A 22091-nucleotide genomic window follows, 5' to 3' on the forward strand; every position below is an offset into this window, starting at 1 on the left:
GGAGGCGGGGGGGATGAGGGGGCGTTCCCGGCTACTGGTCGGTGCACCGTGCCGTCGGGCCCGGGGACGAGCCCACCGCGGACCCCGCCCCCCGGCCGCCGCGAACACCCGGAGGAGCGGATCGGCGTCGCGCGGGAAGCCGGCCGGCTCGGGGCCGCGGACTGGGCATGCTCCGCAGCCCGGGCGGCTCGCGGTGGCAAGTCGGAAGCGTTCGCACCAGCCGGCCGGCGGCCAGGGCAGCGGCGGCGGCGGCGGGCAGGACGGGCGCGGACACGTTGGGCCGGGGAAGGCTGCGCTCCCCTGACGCCCTGCGATCCCGCCCCGAGAGCTCGGTCGGGGTGCAGAGCCCCGACGCTGCCCTGGCCCGGATTTCATTCCGCGTTGGGGGGCTCGGCGGACGGAATTCCGGCGGCGGCGGCGGCGGCGGCGGCGGCAGCGGCGACTCTGGTCCAAGTGAGTCGCGGGGCGGAGGAGCGGCGAGCCGGGCTCGGGGGGCGCCGGCCGTCCAGCCGCCTCGCGGCCCTGGCCTGAGGCCGGGGAGCGGCGTGCAGGGAGCCCCGGGGCGAGGGGGCGTGAGCGCAGCCCGCGCCGTGCCGCGCGCGTACCTGGCGGGCACTCCCTCACCCCGCGCCCGGTTCCCGGGGGTGGGTGCCGAGGACGACCCGGCGATCAGGCTGCGGGCTTGGAGGGGGCGCACCGCCCGCGGGGCTCCCGAGCCAAATTGGGTCGGGGAGGAAGGCGGGGGCGTCGGTGGGCACCTCTTCTGCGGGGCTGCGTGCGGGCCGGTAGACCCGCCTGATGTCGGTTTGGGCAAGAGAGGACGGTGGTGGGGCCGAAGGAGGGGAGAGGAGGAATCCTTGGGGCAGTGGCCCGATCCTGGCCCGAAGACCCGTAAGGGGCTGACCCCAAATCACGGCCCCACCCCCACGGCCCCGGCTGGTGGCGTGACAGTTGGCACCTCGCAGCCGGCCAGGCGGCCCCGGGTTTCGGGATACCCCCCTCCCCCAGCCGCCCTCGCCGCGACCCTCGATGTCCCCCGACAGCCTAACAGGTGGGACCGTTCTTCGTGGAGCTGCGAGGTCCCCCTCCCCAGGCGTGCCAGCCTCCAGTGGAGAGGGCAGCTCGAGACCCCGCGGGGGCGTCCCCTGTCTGGGAAGCGTGTGTAGGCGGAGGCCTGGAGCAGCCCCGGGCGCCGCCTGCAAATGGACAGTGTCGTTAGGAGGCGGCTCTTGGGTGAGTCAAGGGGCTCCGGTGATCCCAGGGCGACTGGTCAAGGGCAGAGCAGCGACAGTCTGCCCCCCCCCCCACCCCCAACGCCCTCACCCGGACTCTCGGGCTTGGGGCTGGTGCTAGGGCCCCCCGGGAAAGACAGCCTTGGGTGCAGCTAACGGATGCAGTCCGGTGCGTTCCGGGTAACGCTTGTTCCCCGCAAAGTCCGAATGAGAATGGGGCTGGCCATGGCAGAAGGGAGGGAGGAGGGAGAGCCCGGGCAGGTGCCGCTTCTCGCCGTTTCTGTTCGCCTTCCCACAGCGTAGACTTAGGCAGCGGCGCGCTACGCTTCACCGCCCCTGGGGCGCCAAGGCTGCCCTCCGGAGGGAAGTTGATTCTTCTGGGCTAGGGGGTCCTGCATACTTTTAGTTCTCTCTCTCTCTCCCTTCTCTGTCTCTGTCTCTCGCTCGCTCTCGCGGGGACCTTCCTGGACCTTGGAAGCAGCTTGGACAGGTTTATCGCGCTCTCAGGTTTTTTGCGGGGCTTCCTGGTTGGCTGCAGGGTGTCACAGCGCTAAGTGCCTGTGATGGTGTGATGTGAACTCCCCGCTCTGCTGCTTCTCTCGGCCTGAACGAGGGGAGCGGGACTAGTGACGTAGTCGCAGTACCGTGGGTGTTGCCCCGGCTACCCACACCTAAGGGGGCTGGCCCTTATGGCCTGTGCAGAAGGCCGTGCGTGGGTGTCGGTGTAAGATGTCCACGGGAGAAGCCGGGGGGGGGGGTATGGGTCCCTGTCTGTTCACTGCTCCCAGGGAAGCCCAGGGATGTTTGGTGATTCAGCAGGTGGCAGCCTTCCAGCTCTGAAGCCTTGGCCAAGCCAGCAGCCAGCAGCAAGAGGCAGCCGGCGGCCGCCTGGACGTGCTGGCAGAGGTGCCAGCACTGGGGAGCCTCCAGGAGCAGCCTTTGCCTCTCGCTTGCTTTGCTATATTTCGGTCTGGAGGTCCTGGTCTTTTTAGGGGCGGGGTTCACTCCAGCTTCTCCTTTTTAAACTAGCATGTTTTTGAGTCTCCTCCAAACGCGGGGAGCTCACTCACACGTGAAGTAGTTACTTTATAGCAAGTGATCGCCATTGGAAAAGCAGAAAAAGCCTGGAGTTTCATGGGCTAGCTATTTACATTTTTAGTAAAATAGTAATATATATTCTGGCAAGTTCCCAGTGCTGACAGCTCCCCCCCACCCTGTCAGAAAGCGCGTGCGCGCGCACACACACACACACACACACACACACACACACACACACACAAAGCCGCTGGAGGAATAAATTGTCATTCAATGGACACTGTCATTAGAATTTTTTCTTTGCAAGAACCCTAACATTTTATTTTTTTATTTTTTTTTGCACTCAGAGCGAACTTTTATTTACAATACACAATTTACAATCTATTGTATTTGATTAGTTCAAGTGAAGAACATTATACTTTTTGCTTTAATAACAGTGGGACACAAAACAATTTCTCAGGTAGTCAATATGTGAAATGTGTCCCAGTATTTATATTTTCTATTAAAGGCAGTACTGTATGCCAATTGACAATACATTCTTTTAACTAGATCAAAGGGAAAAAAGCAGCAAATGAAAAATGTTTCAAATGTTCACACATATTTTTGGCATCCTGGATCCTTGAACGTGGTGAACTAAAATCAAATCCCAGGTTTTTATGCTTTATATACTGTCCAGAAGAACCCTAACATTTTACCTAGTGCCTGATTTGTAGGCTTCCAGTAAACGTTTATGAATCTGAAGTAAAAACAAGAAATTATAACAGAAGCTTGTCAGTGTTTGCCTTTTGCCATGAACCCTCAGGCTCAGAGCCACATCCTCAGCCCCCTTCACAGTTTTCAAGTTATGTAAATGTAAAACATCTTCCCTCAGCATTGCTAGAATAAGTACACATTGGTATTAGCATATCTTCCGACATTTAAAGAATCTTATACGGCTTCATGAATCAAACTTGCTTGTATTAGGCCAGTGAGATGATTTGACAGACAGGAGCATGTCTTCCATTCCTGACACCACATATTTCTTCGAGCACCACCAGGAGTGACTTCCGAGCACCTAGCTGCGAGTAGCCCCCTGAGCACTGTGAGGTGTGCACCCCCTTCACCTCTGTTGACCTTAGACTTTTGATTTTTAAATTGAATTAAAATTTAAAAGCATTGACTTTGGTATTTCCTGATTGAATCCCTTAGCTTCCAAATTATTTAAAAAAATCCCCCAAAATTAATTTCCACCTCTCCTTTCCCCCCGCCTTTTCCCTCATTCTTCTGCTGAGGTGACTGGGTGCCATGTGTAAACCTGGTTGTGAGGTTTAGTCGTGGTTCTCACACTGGCTCACATAGGCTCACAGACTGAGCAACATACTCCTTTAGTTGTGGTGCTTGTTCACATTGTGGTTTCAGTGTTCACCAGGGCTCACACCTATCGCTGTGGTACTTGCACGCTTTGTAGTTGGGGTGCTTGCAGGGGCATTGTAGCCTATATTTGGGGTGCTCACACATACTTGGCACTGTGCTCCTGGAAATGGCTTGTAGCCTCGGGATTACAGATAGCAGAGTTGCCAAGCTTGAACAGCAGAGATAGCAGGATCTCATGTGGTGGAACCAGAGATTGCACTCTTGACCATACAACTTGGAGTGTAGGCTTTGTTCAGCCACTAAGCTCTTTCTTGGATCCTTGTAATTTTCTGTTTGTGGCAGATTGTGCACTTGAGCTCAAAAGACCAACAAGTCTTGCTTAGGTATTTCAAGCACTAAAGAACTCAGGGCTGGAGCAATAGTACCGTGGGTAGTGCGTTTGCCTTGCACGTGGCCGACCCGGGTTCGGTTCCTCCATCCCTCTTGGAAAGTCCGGCAAGCTACCAAGAGTATCCCGCCCATACAGCAGAGCCTGGCAAGCTCCCGTGGCGTATTTGATATGCCAAAAACAGTAACAAGTCTCACAGTGGAGACGTTACTGGTGCCTGCTCGAGCAAATTGATGAGCAACGGGATGACAGTGATAGAACTCATATTTAGTCTTTTTTAAAAAAATTGTTTTTGCTTTTATCTTTTCTTTTTCATTGCCAGGGATTAAACCCAGGACCTTACATGTGTAAGCCAAGTGTTGAATTGCTGACCTACAGCTCCTCTAGCTGTTTTAATTTTTTTGATGTAATTTAATTTAGTTATTTGGTTTTTGTGCTGCATCTGGCAATGCTTAAAGGTTCCACCTGGTTTCCTGTCCTCAACAGTCCTCCGTGGGCCTTGTGTCTTTGAATCCAGGCCTTTGATAGGCAAATCATGAGTCTAGCCCACTAAACCATCTCTTTGTCCTAGCTGTTGTTTTTTTGTTTTTAAAATAACAAGTGTGCCTGCTGCATATTAAATACGGTTTATTTACAAAGCTTGATTTTATATTAAGCGTTTAGGGAAAACTTTCTCTGGAATTCCCACCCCCCTTTACTATGCCATAAAACCTGCTGCTTTAGAGAAGACAGTATTTTGGGAATAAAATTTATGGATTGTTTGTATAGGGGAATAGTCGTTTCAGTTTTGGGGTATGGTGTGTTTAGCCTACTCATTTTTTTTTTTTTTTTTTGCACTTTACCTTTGCTATTCCACACCTTCCTTTGGTGTAGTTGTTTTTTGCTCCCTCAAAGACATAATTTCCTGGCATGAACTTGTTTACTTAAAGCTTCTGTGGGAAAAATCTGTTGCCTTTTTCCACTTACATCCAGTCAGAGGTGGTTTTTATTTAATTATTTTTTTTATTGTCCTGGACACTTTTCCTACCATTTTGTACAGTGAACAGTTTAAAGACCCTTGAAAAACCGTGACTAGCATGCTCCTGTAGGGCATGACAGAATACACATGGTTTCTTCTTGGCTTTTTTTTTTTTTTTTTTGGATGGTAGCTGTTGACATAGTGATCTCCTTTGGAAGAACCTTCACTTCATGCCTGTCTTAAAGATTTTGGCTCTTCTCTTACACAACTCTTGTTTAGCAACATAATCAGCCATTTATCATCCTCTATTTAGTGACTTTTAGTTTTAAAGTTTGTCACTTTAATAAGTTATCCAGTCACCAGAGGACCATATTTTGAATCAGTTCATTTGGATGTGGGCATGGGGAGGTAGCGATGGGTGTGGGGAAGGGGGAGAGTAAAGAAAGGGGGAGGGGGGAGAAGATGGGACTCGGAAGATGACTTAATTTTTTATAATCATGATTTCTGGTGTCATTAAAATGGAATTGAATGGCTGATTAAGTGTGGTTCACTGTTTATTCCTTTCCACTATCTTCCAGAAGCCTTATCTACAAATCACTCCTTCTCTTGCCCTCTGCACCATGGTCACAGACAGGAAAGAGACATAATGCAGACACAGATGTAGACTCATACATCCTTTGCCTGAAGCCAACAGGCATGCTGTCTTTTTATTTATTTATTTATTTATTTATTTATTTATTTATCTTTTTTGGGTCACACCCGGTGATGCACAGGGTTACTCCTGGCTTTGCACTCAGGAATTACTCCTGGCTGTTCTTGGGGCGGGGGGCATATGGGATGCTGGGAATCGAACCCAGGTCGGCCCTGTGCAAGGCGGCAGCGGCGACCTGGGTCCTTGACCCTGCAGAGTGGCTGCAGGCTTTAACTGGAACAAACATTACAGGTACATAGGGTGGGTGGACACGTAAAGATAATTTGGTGAGTTTTACTTGTTTTTCTTTTTTGTTTCTTTGGCCACACCTAGCTGTGCTGGGATGGCGGGTGTGTCAGCTAGTTCTGGCGGTGCTTGGGTAGTGAGGGGAGTTGCTCCCGGTAGTGCTTGGGAGACCATGTGGTGCCAGAGACGAATCTGGGCCATCCACATGCAGAACGTGTGCTCCCGCCCATTGAGCGCTCTCTCTAGTCCGGTGTTCTTTATTTCTTAGGTTTGTGGTATTCAGGGTTGAGTCAGTGGGCTTTCGTTCTTGGCACAAAAATCCCCTTTCAGTTGCCAAAGCCTCTGTTGTATTTCCCTTCCTCATTCCTATTTCTGTTTCTCCTGTTGGAGCAAACCTGCTCTCCTGTGCTACGTTCTTAAGCTATGTCTGTATCTTCGTTGAAGGTGCGCCATGGAATGGAGAGAGAGTGCAATGAAATAAGTGCGTCCTCTGCGTGAGGGAGTTCTGGTTTTGATTCTGGTACAGCATGGTCGCCTGAGTGCCTCTGGGTGGAACTCCTGAACGCTGAGCTGGATGGAGCTCCCAGCACCACTGAGTGTGAGACCCCCATCCCCTACCCCCAAACCAAAAGAAAAAAAATGATGTTATTTTCTGTAATTTCTCAGTTCATTCCATTTGGTTCTTTTGCATTCATCATTAAAACCTGCTCTGGACATTTTCAGACAAAAGTTGAATGGCCACATTTTATTTGTGAGATCTGTTAGTCTCAGATCAAGTGGGGCATTGCTGCAGTGTTCTATGTTTGGCTGGTGGGCTCTCCCCTGACACTTGTATTTATCCATGTCCCTAGTGATGGGCACATGGCTCACCATGAGGAGCATCCTGTCACTGTGAGGATGTCTCTAGGGGATGGTTTTCGGACTGGTTTAGCCGCCTGGGAACTGTCAGACATGCAAATTCTTACACTCTAACCCAGACTTGCTGAATCAGCAACTCTCAGATACTCATTGATTTGTGTTTTGACATGTCCACCCTATTCAGAGTCCTGGGCAAGTTTGAGCACCACTGCTATGAGGTGTGCTCGAGACCCTGGAGTGAAGAGAACAGGCCTTCCTGGTTTTACTGAAGATTACAAATTATTATCCAATATTGGTTAACAGTCTCACATGCTCATTAGTGACTGGTATTAGCGACCTTTTTAATATTACCCCAAGCTGATGGATATAATGTGGCATCTCACTGCTTTGTGAATATGAGCATCCTTTAGGGTGCTTGTTAAGGATTACAATGTCCTTGACCCCTTCAGTTTTTGTTTTCTTAAGTGTTTCTTTGCAGATGATTCTTGTATATTCTAGATATTAGCTCTGTTCAGCCCTCTGGTCACTTTGATGGTGGCCTTTAGAAATTTTACTTCTTGTATAGCCCATACCTGTTGATTTTCGCTTGGTTAAGAGTCTTAGGATGTTCTGTTATCTTGAAGTGTTTTAAAGAGATGGCCTATGTTTGGTTATATTAGCTCCCTGTTTTTACGTTTCATAATGATTGTTTTTGGGGGCCTTCTTCAAAGGGCTGGATCTGGCAGTTCTCAGAGAACCATGCAGTGCATCCCATTAGCCCTGTACGCCAGGCATGTGCTCCAGTCCTTTGAGCTTCTTCCTTGGCCCCTCCATCTGTTTCATTTATATCATCATATATGGCAAAAAGCATTCCAGCTTTTTCTTTTTTTCATGAGCAAGTATCACAGTATCACTGTCATCCTGTTGTTCATCGATTTACTCGAGCGGGCGCCAGTAACGTCCTCATTCGTCCCAGCCCTGAGATTTTAGCAGCCTCTCCTTACTCTTTTTTTCCCAACAATTGGAGGCTCTTTTCAGGGTCAGGGAATGAGACCTGTTATTGTTACTGTATTTGGTATATCAAATACGCCATGGGGAGCTTGCCAGGCTCTTCCTATATAAGTTGCCCCTATATCATCTACTAAATAATATACTCATTTCCTAATACTATTTTTTTGAAACTTCATCTTTCTTTATTATAGATCAGGTTCCCAAATGCACACATGAGTTTTCCCCCAACTTTTTATGAATATTGCTTGGTGGTTGAGTGCTTGTTTGCATGAATTTGTCCCCTGGCTCCAGAAAAAAATTTTTTTTTTTTTTGAAATGTAGGTATGGTAAACTTGTGTCCACTCAAAATGTGCAGTTTAATGAATTCTAACAGATGTGCAAGCTATGTCATTTCTAGCGGCAAGGTGCAGAGTATTTCACTCTGAAACTTCTTGGACCTCTTCGCATGCATCTGTCTGTTCCTAGACTGTGCCAGGACTTCTTTTCACTGCTTCTTCTTTTCACTGCTTTTATCTGTGGATAGGGTTTTCTGCTTTCTAGACATACAAATGGAGCTGTGTATTATGCTTCTTTTTGTGCTGGTTCCTTTCCCTCAATATAGCTGTATAGCTGACTCCACAGGAGGGGAGGGGTTGTGGACTGGAAGGGGAAGCCATAGAGGAAGGAGGAGTGGCAAGTAGGGAAGGAGGTGATGGAGGACTGGAGAGAGAACTTAAAGGGCTAGCACCTATTTTGCATGCAAGAGACCCAGGTTCCATTCCTGGCACCACATGGTCCCAAGAGCACTGCCCAGAGCAATCCCTAAGCACAGTGCTGGGCATAGCTTTTTGAGCACCCCTGGGAACAGTGAACTAGACCTAACATACAATTTATCAAGCCATTTTTATTTTCTTTTGGGTGCTGAAGCTGGGAGCTAGGGTCTCATCTATGGATGTGTATTGTACCACTGAGCTACGTCTGTAGCTCCATACCAAACCAGTTTTAAGTGTGCATTTTAGTTGCATTAGGTACTTTCACATTCTTTTTTTTTTTTTTTTTTTTTTTTTTTTGCTTTTTGGGTCACACCTGGCGATGCACAGGGGTTACTCCTGGCTCTGCACTCAGGAATTACTCCTGGCGGTGCTCAGGGGACTATATGGGATGCTGGGAATCAAACCCGGGTCGGCCGCGTGCAAGGCAAACGCCCTACCCGCTGTGCTATTGCTCCAGCCCCGGTACTTTCACATTCTTATGCAACCATCACTGTTGCTTATCTGCAGAAATTTCTCATTTCCCCAAACTGAAATTCTCTTCTCATTAAATTCAATGCCCTGATTCTGATACTCTTCATAGGTCTTTCTTTCATGTCTTCACTATGTGAGGGTCATCTGTCTGTTTCGGAGCTAAAGTATATTTATCCCTGCAGCTCTGTAGTGTGGGGAAAGGTTCTTCCTTTGTTGTTCTTTTCAGACTTGCTTTCTCGTGGACCCTTCTTCCATATACATATTGAAATGATTTTGCTCAGCTTTTGACATCGAAGTCCTGAAAGTGTGATTGACATTACACACTGAATAGTTTAACATGGGGAGAATTGATATCCTTTCTATCTTAATATTATGATTCTGTCCATGAAGATTGGTTCTCATCCGTCTTCATAAAGTGCCTTCTAATAGAGTTAAAAAATTTCTCTGTCACTTACACCATTTTTTACAAAGATATGTCGGTTTGAGCAGAATTTGAAGCGGGATTGGTTGGTTTCTTACTCTGAACCTTAGAGGGAGGCAGAGTTGGAATGTGGGGGACAGGTTTTGTCTGGATCTACTACTTCTCTGTTCACTGACCTTGAAGGACAGGACAAGTTCTTATCTTTTCTTAATCTCACACCACATTCCAATAGCCTGGAGATACTGTGAGAGAGGCAGGGAGAACAGATCTCGAAACCGTTACCCTCTAGTGGATGTTGGTGTCACACTTGGCCTGACTTTAAGAAGCATAAAGCTTCATACTTTTTTGCTGTCCTTTTAGGATTGATAACAAAGGTGTGTCAGCAAAGCAAAGAAGTGAACCAGTTAACATAACATTCTCAAAGTCCACATGGAGTTTTGCAGGGTTTCATGGAAAATATGGATACTTCCAAAGAGTTTTACAGTCTAGTGGGAAAGAAAAGACTAATAGACAAGAAACAATTAGAGACCACAGTGTGACAGATGGTATATAATTAGGGGTTAATTGGCGCGGTATCAGGGGAGTTATGAAAAGACAGAAGTTCCGTTCTTTGAGTTTTGCCTCAACTTTGGTAGGGTTATGTTGCAGGGAGTGGGGGAAGGAGTCTGAGAATTCAGGCGAATTAACATTTCTGCTGGAGGTAGTGAGGGCTTAGTATTAAACCCTTTGATTATAGAATGTTTGCCTGAATTTAAATTCTCAAAAACATCTGCTGTGGGATTGGTGATGGCAGATGCCTAGCAGAGTGATTAAGGGCACTCACTAGAGCAGGGCTGCGAGTACCAATTAGGAGCTTAGGCAAGTATGTAAGCCACCCGTGACTCAGTTTCCCTAACGCTCATTGGTGGGTGTACTAGCAGATGATAGCCCACAGTGTAGTTGTAAGGACCAAGCAAATTAACATATGAGAGGTTCTTAGTACCTGGCACAAGGTAGTCATAGAATCACTGTCACTGTCATCCCGTTGCTCATCGATTTGCTCGAGCGGGCACTAGTAACGTCTGCATCGTCAGACTTACTGTTACTGGTTTTGACATATCAAATATTCTGCCTTGCAAGCGAGATACTTTCTGTAGCTTGCTGGGTTCTCCGAAAGGGGTGGAGGAATCGAATGAACCTGGGTCAGCCACATGCAAAGCAAACACCCTACCCACTGTGCTATCGCTCTAGCTTGAGACAAAATGTGATTATTTTTCTCCCATTAAGAAAAAGGGCTGGAGCGATAGTACAGAGGGTAGGGCGTTTGCCTTGCATGTGACCGACCCGGGCTCGATTCCCAGCATCCTGTATGGTCCTCTGAGCGCCGCCAGGAGTGATTCCTGAGTGCATGAATCAGGAATAACCCCTGTGCAATGCCGGGTGTGACCCAAAAAGCAAAAAACAAAACAAAAAAAACAAACCAAAAACAAACAAACAAACAAAAAACCCCAAAAAACCCCACCACCTTTTAGTGGCTTCTCACTTGTATTGGAAGAGATCAGAGCTCTTGTGGTGGCCAGTGTGCACAGCAGCACCTTCCTCTCGTTCACTGGCCGCCAGTCTGTGTGGATGCTCTTACTCTTCTTTTATGCTTAGTTCCTCGGTGCTTTTGGGTCTTGGCTATCAGTTTGTGTTGTTCTTATACTTCCTCTTTGGCTAACTCCAACCTATTCTCTAAGCCTCAGCTTAAATTATTTTGCAAAATAACCTTTTCTGCTCCTTTCACTATTGGAATCTTCGTATTTTTTTCTCCCTTATACTTAAGAAAATGGAAAATTTATTCAAATGTTTGTTTTTCTTTGTTTTTCTTTGGCTTCGGTGTCTCCCACAAGTCATAGAATAGTCAGTATTAATTGTTCTTTTGACTGCTTTTGTTAATATTCATCTTATTCCTCCTGGACTTCTGTTTAGGTGTAGAACTCATGTCCAAGAGTTGGATGTTTTGGGGCTGGAGCGATAGCACAGCGGGCAGGGCATTTGCCTTGCATGGGGCTGACTCGGGTTCGATCCCCAGCATCCCATATGGTCCCCTGAGCACTGCCAGGAGTAATTCCTGAGTGCATGAGCCAGGAGTAACCCCTGTGCATCACCGGGTGTGACCCAAAAAGAAAAAAAAATTGATACACAAGAGTTGGATGTTTCATTGTTGAGAAAAACTCTCAAGGGGCCAGAGAGCTAGTACAGGGAAAGGCCCTTGCCTTGCTCATGTTCAACTAGGATATAGTTCCCAGTACTGCATATGGGTCCTCGAGCACTGCTCAGTGATTCCTGAGCACAGAGCCAGGTGTAAAGCCCAAACTCTGCGGGGTCTGGGTCCCAAATCCAAATCAAAACAAACAATAAAGCTTTGTGCCTCGTACAGGCACAGCCCTGTACTAGGTGGGCTTTTTCCGTGCTCTGCAGCCGAGTGCTCAGGTTGTAGACTGAATGAGTGACATGTTTCTTCGGTGAAGCAAGGTGGAACAAGGTGCTGCCTTTGTTGTCCCCGGATATCCTCAGTGAGGGCTCAAGATTGGAGTGGTTAGAAACCAGGCAGTTAGCATGTAGGAAGCGGGTTTTGTTTTGCCGTAGTCCTGGTTCTGATCAGAACTTTGGCACAGCTATAGTAAAGAAATGATTCACTCTTGTGGCCCGTGACCCTTTCTTTGTGACAGTCCTATGAGGCGAATATTACTATTACTACTTTCACCACCTTGTAGAGACAGTAGAGTAGAGCAAAAGCAAATTGCCCAGTTGAGGAATGTTGGGCAGGAGTTCAGTGTTGAGGGGCTTTGCCGATGGACAGAAGTGAGCCTTAGGTGCGGTTGGTGGGGAGCCTGCAGCTCTGTGGGTCAGGAAATACAGGTTGGCCCAGCAGAGCGCTCTCCTGACCTGGCAGTTGAGCAGCCTGTTTGGGTTTGGCTCAAATTTCAGCCTGAGAGTGCTAGAGCAGTCACCTGGGGGCTTACTGCCCCCCCAGCCCCCCTTTGTCTGTGAGGTAAGCAGGTTGGGGTAGGTCTGGTAGATGATATGTCTCATGGGATTCCACATGTTGCTGATGGGCTGGGGAACTTCTTTTTAATTTTGGTTTTAAAAATTCAGTCAATGTCCGTTCCACTTACTCAGGATTGGGTTTCAGGCATACAGTGTTCCAGTATCAGTCCCGTCACCAGTGTCCACGTGTCTCCAACATGCCCCCTGTGTCCTTCCCTTCCATCTGCCTCAGCCTGCCTCTGTGACAGGGCTGAGAGGTTCTTTTCGCTCCACCGCCTGAGCAGTGCTCGTGTTCTGGGGGCAGGAGTGCGGTGGGAGGGTGAGGGGGCTGGGGGTGGGCGATGGCTATCCCTGCCTCTGCTTTGCAGTCAGGTGAGAGGGTTGCAGATCCAGAGCTGTTCAGTACTCCCAACGCCGTGCAATGAAAACTCCATCTCAGTCTTGTTGAGGTAGGCTCGCGGAGAGATGCCAGCAGGGGCAGACTGAAACCCGCCCTCTCTGCTCTCTGGCTCAGGGGGTAACCCACCAGGGGGAGCAGACTGGGAAAGGCAGCACTTGAGCAGGAAATGCCATCTTGGCTATCTTCAGGCAATGTCCTGATTTGTTATTTCTCACCATCCCTACCACGGGCATAGAAAGGTTTGTGGGCCCCACTCATGCCCCTGGGAAAATTCTGACACACAGACTGTAAAGTGTCCGGAAGACTCACCCGCCCGGACCGAGAGTCCGAAGGTGATAGTACGTGGCTCGGTTATTTGAACAGGCCCCTGTTTGGAGGAAGACAAGTACCAACAGGGAGGGGTGCTGTGTATTGTTTCCAGCCGTGGGGCCTAGGCCTGTTTCTAGTCCTGGCCAGGGTGAGGGGCAGTGGAAGCAGGGCACTGTTCACACTTGCCAGATGTTCTCCAGTCCGGTCTTCTTAATCAGCTGGGGTTTACGAGGTGAATGTGCATGGAGGGTCTGCTGTGGGCTGGACCGTTGGGGTGGGGGGTGGGGGGAGCCAGAGGAGTGAGCTGGGCCCTGGGCCGCGAGGGGTTAGCTGGGGGAGCAGGCACGTTTACAACCCTAGCAGCACCAAGGAGTGGGTGCAGTATGGTAGCTACACCGCACCCCTCGCCCCCAGCCCCTCCACATAGCCGAGGCAGGGGAGGGAGGACCAGGGAGGTGGGAGGCTGCCTCCAGCTGTCGCAGAGGCGTGCACGGAGGTGCCCGACCTGGAGCGTTGCAGCGAAGGTAGAACTGGAAGTGGTAATTTTATGTCATGTTTTTGGTTGCTGGGGTTTTCTAGTTGTAGTGTGGTAACTTTGACCGGAGATGCCTTCATGGAGTTCATGCCTTAAGTGGTTCATAGCAGAGCGGAACTGGGAACTGGGCCTGCCCTTCAAAAACTATGAGGCTAGGGCAGTCTTACGGTTTTTCATTTTTTAACAGGTAGCTAGTAGGGAGATGGCTGGTGCAAAGGGCATTTGCTTTGCACGTGAGGTTTGGGTTTAGTCCCCGGAATCACAGGGCACCTGTATACCTCCAAGAGTGACCCCTGCATAGCGCTGAGTCAATAGTAGCCCCTGGTATCTCTGAGTAGGGGGAGCATAAAAAACCAAACCAAACAGACCCCAGGAAACCAACAGACCCCAAGCCCTAAGAAACTAGGGATTAGTTTTTAACTAATGCATAGGAATGTGCAGTCTGGAGAAGACCAGTCAGTTTCTCTCTTTGAGTAAAGCAATTCTTTAAAGGAACACTCAACTAAAAGTAAAGTCTCATTTGACCTCAATTTTTGGACCAACTGCTAAATTCCACTTTTGATTTTGTTTTCAGTGATTTACACCTCTCACTTATTTTCTTCTCTCCCTTCCCCCTCCGCCCCCTTCATATATGCGTGCAAACAATCCGTTTACAAACGTCCCGCTTGCAAATGCCCAGATAGCAAATGCCCAGCTTATAAATACTCCCTGGGTGCATGTGCCAGTGCCATGACTCCAGCATCTAGACATGTGCTCTTTATCTATGACTGGGCAGATTTGAAGAACTGACTTTGAGTTCCCCTGTCCTAGCTTCCAGGAGTCCTGTGGTTAGGGGACACCCGAGAAGAGGGGCTCGGGAACTCTGCTTCATCTGTCGCCTATTGTTTGGCTCACAGGAAGCAGTCTTATTTTTATACCATCTACTCTGACCCTAGTTGGGTCCCAAGCACTTGAGAGAATCCAGCTCTAGTACGTGGTGGATTCTTCACTGATGATAATTTCCAGATTGCGCTCAAAGCCCCTCCTGGCTGGCTGTGTTTATTAAGAGAGAAAATGTGTCGTGTTCAGCCTTTGAAAAGTACAGTGCAGGTGTGCGGTGAACCCAGGAAGCATGTCCTCACAACTGTTACATAAGGACAGAATCTAAGGGAACTCTGTGACTAATCCAGGTTATGGGGTGTGAGGGCGAAGCGGGGGTCTTCAGCTCAGCTAGGTGGGTGGATGATGCTCAAGTTGGGGAGGGAGGCTCCTGGATTAAGGTAAACTAAGGGGTTCATGGGAGGGCCCAGAGACGACAAACAGCCCTGCCTCTGGGTAGAGCTAGTGAATGTTGTCCTGTGGAGAGGGGCTTGGCCGGCTGAAGGGGCCACTCCCTGTCTGGTACTGGGAGCAGCAACGGGGACTGGATGGATTGGAAAGTGGTAGGAGCTGGCAGCCGGTGGGGAGCACCATGTTTTGCAAGAGCTTTTCATCCTCCTAACAGACACAGGCTGACAGTTGGGGCAGAAGTGCAGAGGGGGTGGGGGTGTGTTTGTGTGTGTCAGTGTGAGTGGGGAGGTTGCCTGAGATCAGAAGAGAAGAGTTTATTAGTCCAGAGGACATCAGAGGGGAGAGGGAAGCCAGTTGGGATGGGTGGGCGCGGGGTGCAGAGCTGGCGTGCCTGGCTGGCGGGAGGAAGCGGCCCAGGACCAGAAGGGCACATAGAAAAACACTGCGCACAAAGGAGTCCAGGGCCTTCTGCCTGGACTGGGCTGCCCTGGTTCCCAAGCCAGTGGGAACTGGTGACGGGCTGCCTGGACTCACCTTGGAGGTTGGCTTTGACTTCTGGAATTGTTCGTGTGATGAGGTGCTATAAGGACCGAAAAAGGCAGGAACTCTGAGTCTTGATTTTTTTTTTTTGGTGGGGATGGGGGAGTGAAAGGGGTGGCTACACCTGGGTTTGTAGGTGGTTTGTACTCCTGGCTCTGCACTCAGGGATTGCTCCTGGCAGTGCTCAGGGGACCATATGGGAGGCATGGGATCAAACCAGGTCAGCTGCTTGCAAGACAAACATCCTCCTTGCTGTACTATCTCTCCAGCCCCTTGATGGTGAAAGCAATCGTGGTGTGAAAGAAAGGGCAGTAGATTTAGATTTAAATCCACCGGGTGACTGGCTTTCTCTGGTGTGAAATGGGAATAATAGTCAGTGTTAAGGGGAGCTTCTGGAATGTGCCTGTGGACTTAGTATAGAACATTCTGTGTGTGTTGCCACGACCTTGGGGTTTCAGGTCTGAGAAGCAGCGTGTGCTGCTTTCCTTTCCACTCGCTGGGGGGTGTACCCTTCTCTTGATTGGATGGGCTGTGAGAGAGATTTGGAGCTTTTCTCCCGGGGCCAGCTGTCTGCAGCCAACATCACCTCCTAGGGTCAGGGTCTTTTCACCCTGTGCACTCAGGTTCTTCCTTGGTGTTTCTCCCCGAGACCTTCCAGACCCTGTCCCTGGTGTCCCCTGATAATTAGTTCCCTCTCCCAAGGTCTCAAGTGTACACATCGCCCTGCTCTTTGTGGAAATTCTTCCGGGAGGCCAGAATTGTAGCAGAACCCTCCAGAATTTTGGGGAGCAGGAACCTTGTCTAGGAGGCTCAGAAGGGTTGAACAATGCAGTGTCATCCTACACTGGCTTCTTGGTTCCCGGGGCAGGCACACGAGAGGAATCCATCCTTGTTGTGTGCCAGGTGCCAGGAGACAGAGCCTTACCCGTGCTTCCTAATGAGGCTGCCACCCGTTCACAAGGTTGGTAATTTGACATTTGCGCTGTCTGTGTAGTGACACCTGAGTTACTTGGGAAGCCTTACAAAGTTACCAGCAGTTGTGCTGGGCAGCTTTCCAAGTTTCCACAGGGCCTTTGGCGGCCTTTGGTGGCCTTGCTCTGCTCTTTGCTTTTGGAAGCGGACAGAATGATGAGAACTTTCTCAGGAGGATTTCAGACTTCTGATTGGCCACTTGTTTGAAGACCCTGTCCGTGACTCAGGGGCCCTATGTGGGTTCCATGGATGGGTCACATGAAGTCACTGAAATCAAATCTTGGTAACGTGCACGTTTTGTCGGGTGAATGTCTCAAGCTAGAATTAAATTCACCAGGAAGATATTAGAAGGGTTCGTTTGCGAAAAAAGTAGATGCAAAGTTAAAACTGTGCCCTCTGCCATCCGGTTCTTATTGTTGTCCCCCCTTTCAGAGGACCCATGAGGGGCTAAAGAGGGGTTGCAGTCACATACTCAGGGCCTCTTTGTAGTTCTATGGGACTTGCGTTTTATGTGTGTGTGGGAGAGCTTCTTGTTTCCTCCAAGGAAACAAGAGAAGTGCAGTGATATAACCAGTGGCATGGAAGACCAGCTAATGGGGGGGGCGGGGGGGCGGGGAAAGGTGTCTGTGGTGTTGCACTGTGGTTTTGTCCTTCATCGAACAAGGGGAAAAGGCCGAGCTTCAGGAGGAGAGTTGATGAACACTTGAGCAGATGCTGCTCCTCAGATTTCTGTGACTGATGGCACCTAAATAGGTCTAGAGAAACCGGGTTAGGACTTTGTTGATGTCAAAGGCACCTGTTTTAGAAAATTCATGTTTAATATAATCAGGTTTATGTCAATTGTCCTTCCAGGTAACGAATGTATAGAAGGTAGCTTTTCAGAGGGATGACACAGGTACATAGTCTTTGAAGCAATTATGCTTCTAGAAGTTTCTTTTAAGAAGCAATTGGAAAAAAGAAAACAATTGAAAAAAGGAATTAAGAGAAGAACAACAACAACAAAAAGAAGCAATTAAACGTATTGATCATCTCATAGCTGGTAACCACATTGAAAAGAAAGTATCTAATAACAGGTTATTAACTTAACCGAGTCATACCACACAATGGACTACTAGGCAACTCCTTAATATTTAGAAAAATTATATAGCAAGTCACTCTAAATGCACTTAGATGCAAGAAGGTATGTTCTTGCTTTTGCAAAAAGAATATTCCAGCACCTCTATGAGTTTTTGTTTAATATGTGGACAAGACTTTGAGACAGGTGCTAAACCTAAGTCCCTTTTGCAAGCTAGAAATCATTACTCTTTGTTCTATATGAGTTTTGATACAGATAAGAAAGAGCACTAACATGTACACACACACACACACACACACACACACACTCTTATACTCTCATAAAATACTGGTTAGCTTTATGAGTGTGCCAGGACACTGTGATGAACTCAGGTCTAATTCCTGCCGACAGCAGACTTCTCTTTAGTAGAGAAATAGATAAACCATACTGACTTTGTCATAAAGTTTTCTAAATATTCAGAGAAAGGATATAAAAAGAATGACTCTCTGGGGCCAGAGAGATAGTACAGGGTGTAGGGTACTTGTCTTGCATATGGTTCAAATCCTTGGTACCGCATATGGTCCCTGAAGTGCCACCAGGAGTGATTCCTGAGCATAAAGCCAAGAATAGCCTCTAAGCAGTTTTGGGTATGACCCAGTCCTCCCCCTCACCCCACGTACACAACACACACGCGCACACACACACACACACATACACACACACACACCTACCTCTTTAACAGACAGTTTGATTATCAGTAAAGTTCAATCAGGTGTGACTCTGTGTACTATCGCTAGCTATACTATTGTCCAGAAATTATAGAACAGAGTCTTTCAGATATTATTGTTAGGGTCCCATCCTACTCAACAGCCTTTTGTAGTCTCCTTTTCCCCCATGTAGGTTGAGATCCTGGTGGCACCATTACTGTAGGAGTAAGGGACAGTCCCACCCACTGTTTTGACTGCTGTTCTCTGTGCCACAGTCACCAAACCCTCTGGAAAGCCTCTGGTGGCTCACTGTCATTTGTCCTTTGGGCCTCTTTGTTTCAGTCTTGGCCCCGCTACTTACCATTGTCTGTAGTATTTGTAGCTTTATTCTTTCTTTTCTTCCCTTTTTGGTTTTTGGGCCCACCTGGTGGTGTCATGAGGCTGTGCTCAGGGATCACTCCTGGAAGTGCTCAGGCACCATCTGTGGTACAAGGAATCTAGCTAGAGTCTGCCGTGTGCAAGGCAAGCACCTTATCTCTGTACTATCTCTCTGGCTCCTATTCTTAGAAATAACCTGGTTGGAGAGCTTTCTTGAGCCTAGCTAGTCCTGTTCTAGAACCCGGATGTCCTTACTCATCCCAGTGGGCATCTCTTCTGCTGGGTAACAGTGTGCCCCTTCTCAGTCACCAGAGGGATGGCCTTTCCTGGCAGGTTTACATTAGAAATGAGTGTGTATCTCAAACCCAAGACCCCCCCCCCCCCCCCGACACACACACAATCCCAGTAAAGGTTAATTCCTTCAGAGACAAAGGCACAGCAGACCCCTTGAGGAAGAGGAACCGAGCCGCTGCCTCTGGTCCCGTGGGCCACCTGTCACGGTGTTGGGGTAAAGCAACTTGGCAGCGGGAGCATTTGGCTAGTGTGTGAACGTGTATTGCTCTTAGCCAAATTTAGTGAGCTGCTGCTGTGTGCCAGGCATTGTCTGGGCCGTCTGAGTCCAGAGAAGCAGATTCGAAGTACTCTCTCAAGAGCTGCATGCCAGCGAGGGCAGCTGAGACGGGCTTTGCGGGGTTGTGTGTACTGACTGGTGCGCAGAGTTCAAGGAATTTTGGCTCAAATGTTTCCAAAGACATTCACCCACAGAGGGCATGGATGGGGTTGCCAGGGCCACTACTGATTCCTCTGACTCTGCAGTCTGCTTGAATAGCCGCCCCCCCCTCCCGCCCTCCGACTGGCAGCATCATAGAACTGTGCTGCTTGCCCAGCCCCACTCTGCATTTGCTTTTAGACAAACGAGTGTAATTTTATTTATTTATTTTTTGCTCTTTGGGTCACACCTGGCGATGCACAGGGGTCACTCTTGGCTCTGCACTCAGGAATTATCCCTGGCGGTTCTCAGGGGACCATATGGGATGTTGGGAATTGAACCGGGTCGGCTGCGTGCAAGGCAAACGCTCCACCCACTGTGCTATTGTTCCAGCCCCTGGGGAAAACTTTTATTTGTTTCTCATCCCCTTCTTCTTCACACCATTTATTCTGAAAATGTAGCATAAATCAGATTTTACGTCTCTGGGGAGGATTGTACCTTTTCAGCTCTGCCCCGGAGCCTCTCCTTGTGATTTTGGCTGAGAGGTTTGGACCTTTTCTGATGGTGCTGGTGGATCCAGTGGTGCCTAGGAACTGTGCTGCGCTGGGCATGGAACTTGAGGCTTCTAACATGCAAAGCAGATACTCCATCACTTTGAGTTATCTCGTTGGCCCTGTAATTTCCTTCCTTATTATGACTCTGATTCCACTGCCAATATATATTATATTTTATTTTTTCACTTATCCATTGCCAGATACTTAAGTTGTTCTAACCTTTGCTTTTGTGACTATTTATTCCCTTCCTCCTTTTGCATCCAGCAAATATATTTGTAAAGAGTCATTCTTAATCCTGTCACCCACTACCACTGCTGCCATTTCTATTGTGTGTCCTTCCAGCCTCTTTTCAAAACAAATTATTTATAAACTGAATGAACATTTTGACCAAATGCCAAAAGAGATTGTTAAAAGGAATCATACTGTGAAAACGAAATCTCACTGTACGAGAACGCATTCCTAGGGTCTAAGTACAAATAGTATTTAAATATCAAAAAAATTAGATATTTTATTATTCAACTTTAAAGAAGAGTTTGGTTTTGTGCACAGGAACTTTATTTCTTAGTATGTATGGTTAGTGTGGTGAACGTTTGTAAGATTGGATGGATATTAATCAAGATGGGGAAAGAGGAGCAAGGCTTTATTTTTCTGGATTTCAGTTATTATTGTTTGAATAGATGTTCATATACTGTGAGTGGTTTTGTTCCCAGTCACTCTTTCTCTTGGACCTAAAGATTTTCTTGGCAGTGATGATGATGCAGTTTCGTTCTAGTAATCTCTCATGCGAGTTTAGTGCAGTGTTTGAAGGAGACTGTGGTTGCATAATCTCAGAGGCAGAACTAAGATTGTTGCCTTTATATAAGTTTTTCTTGATTTTTTTTCCCCATCTGACGACTGCTTGATTCAACCAAGTGAGGGGGAAAAATACACGTTGTTAAGCCTTTGCCCTAAAAATGTGGCAGTTGAGAAGTGTAATTGGCTTTTCAAGATAACAAAGCTGCTGTCCAGATCTCCACCTGAATCTTGGCTTTCACTGCCTGCACATCAATTTCAGCATCTTCCCCGGGGAGGAATGACAGAAGAATCTTTATAGAGGAAAAATGTGAGAAATGTTTGCTTTCTCCATTTCTGTCAACTCCTTCTGCTGCTAGCCATTGTTGGTTGTTGGTAAGCGTGGCTTTTGATATTGTTATGGGCAATGATGTTGCAGCATTGATGTTATCAGTAAAGTGTTAGGGTTTTCTTTTACTCAAACAGCCTTTTAAAAGATACAGTGCAAGCCATTCCATCCTGTCTTGAGTATATTGTGGAAGTATGTGAAAAAAATTTTTTGGGTGTTAACAGTTCTCTTTGGATCAAGAATTTTATTTTTAGATATGCATGGAATGTTCACTTAGCTTTGGTAATGTAATCTTTGAATAGCAGTGATAAGTCATCAGAGGTAGCCTCATGTTTATCTTACTGATGTCGCCATGCTGATGTGCTGAAACCGACACAGTGATGCAGTTATTGATCATACACAAGCTCAGGAATGTCGGAAGCCACATTTGGGGAAAGCTTTCTGCTCTTTGGCTGTCCAGATAGAAATCAAAGATCAGATTTTCAACAGTGATGCAAATTGAAGGCAGCTTTGGTGAATTCTTAAATATACGTAGAAACATATATTTTATTACATATATTTAAAGTAATGATGTTTCTAAGATGTTGATTAAGAATGACTTCTGTCTGTGGTTTGCTCTTAAAAAGTCCAATCAGGTGGGATGGAGAGCTAGTGCGATAGGTAAGGCACTTGTCTTGTACGCAGCTTATCTGGGTTCAATCCCTGGCACTGTATATGGTTCCTCAAGCACAGCCAGGAGTAACCCCTGAGTGGAGAGCTAGGAATCTGAGCATAGCTGGATGTGCCTTCCCTTTCCAGAAAAAAAAAAAAATTAGAAACAAAACTGGTTAGATAGCACAGGGTTTAAGGTTGAATTTCTTTCTCCTTGAGATGTGAATGTATACTTGTATGTGGGCACTTAGATTACTTCTACCTTGTCACTGTTGTACTTAATGCTTCTGTGAGTCCTTTTGGCATCAAACATTATTATATTATATATATGTATATATTTTGCTTTTTGGGTCACACCTGTGCAGTGCACAGAGGTTACTCCTGGCTTCACACTCAGGAATTACTCCTGGCAGTGCTCAGAAATTACTCCTGGTGGTGCTCAGGGGACCATATGGGATGCTGGGGATTGAACCCGGGTCGGCCGCG

General features: G+C 47.9%; 1 protein-coding gene and 1 non-coding gene across 10 annotated transcripts in view; both read left to right on the plus strand.

Annotated features, from left to right (window-relative positions):
• The first annotated feature begins 200 nt into the window (after nucleotides 1–200).
• The window catches only part of SGMS1 (sphingomyelin synthase 1), a 331088-nt gene continuing 309197 nt past the window's right edge, over nucleotides 201–22091 (plus strand). For 8 of the 9 annotated variants that reach the window (XM_055119140.1, XM_055119143.1, XM_055119141.1 and 5 more), the window contains exon 1: nucleotides 201–453. The gene's annotated coding sequence lies outside the window, so the exon portion shown is untranslated. Of the gene's footprint in view, nucleotides 454–20982; nucleotides 21002–22091 lie in introns of those variants that run through there. The other variant, XM_055119142.1, reaches the window with a different exon arrangement.
• On the plus strand, nucleotides 17645–17777 carry LOC129399492 (small nucleolar RNA SNORA40). The gene has a single exon (XR_008627127.1). It is a non-coding gene; the product is annotated as a small nucleolar RNA SNORA40 (small nucleolar RNA).

The sequence above is a fragment of the Sorex araneus genome, chromosome 11 (genome assembly GCF_027595985.1).
Source record: "Sorex araneus isolate mSorAra2 chromosome 11, mSorAra2.pri, whole genome shotgun sequence".
Taxonomy (NCBI): domain Eukaryota; kingdom Metazoa; phylum Chordata; class Mammalia; order Eulipotyphla; family Soricidae; genus Sorex; species Sorex araneus.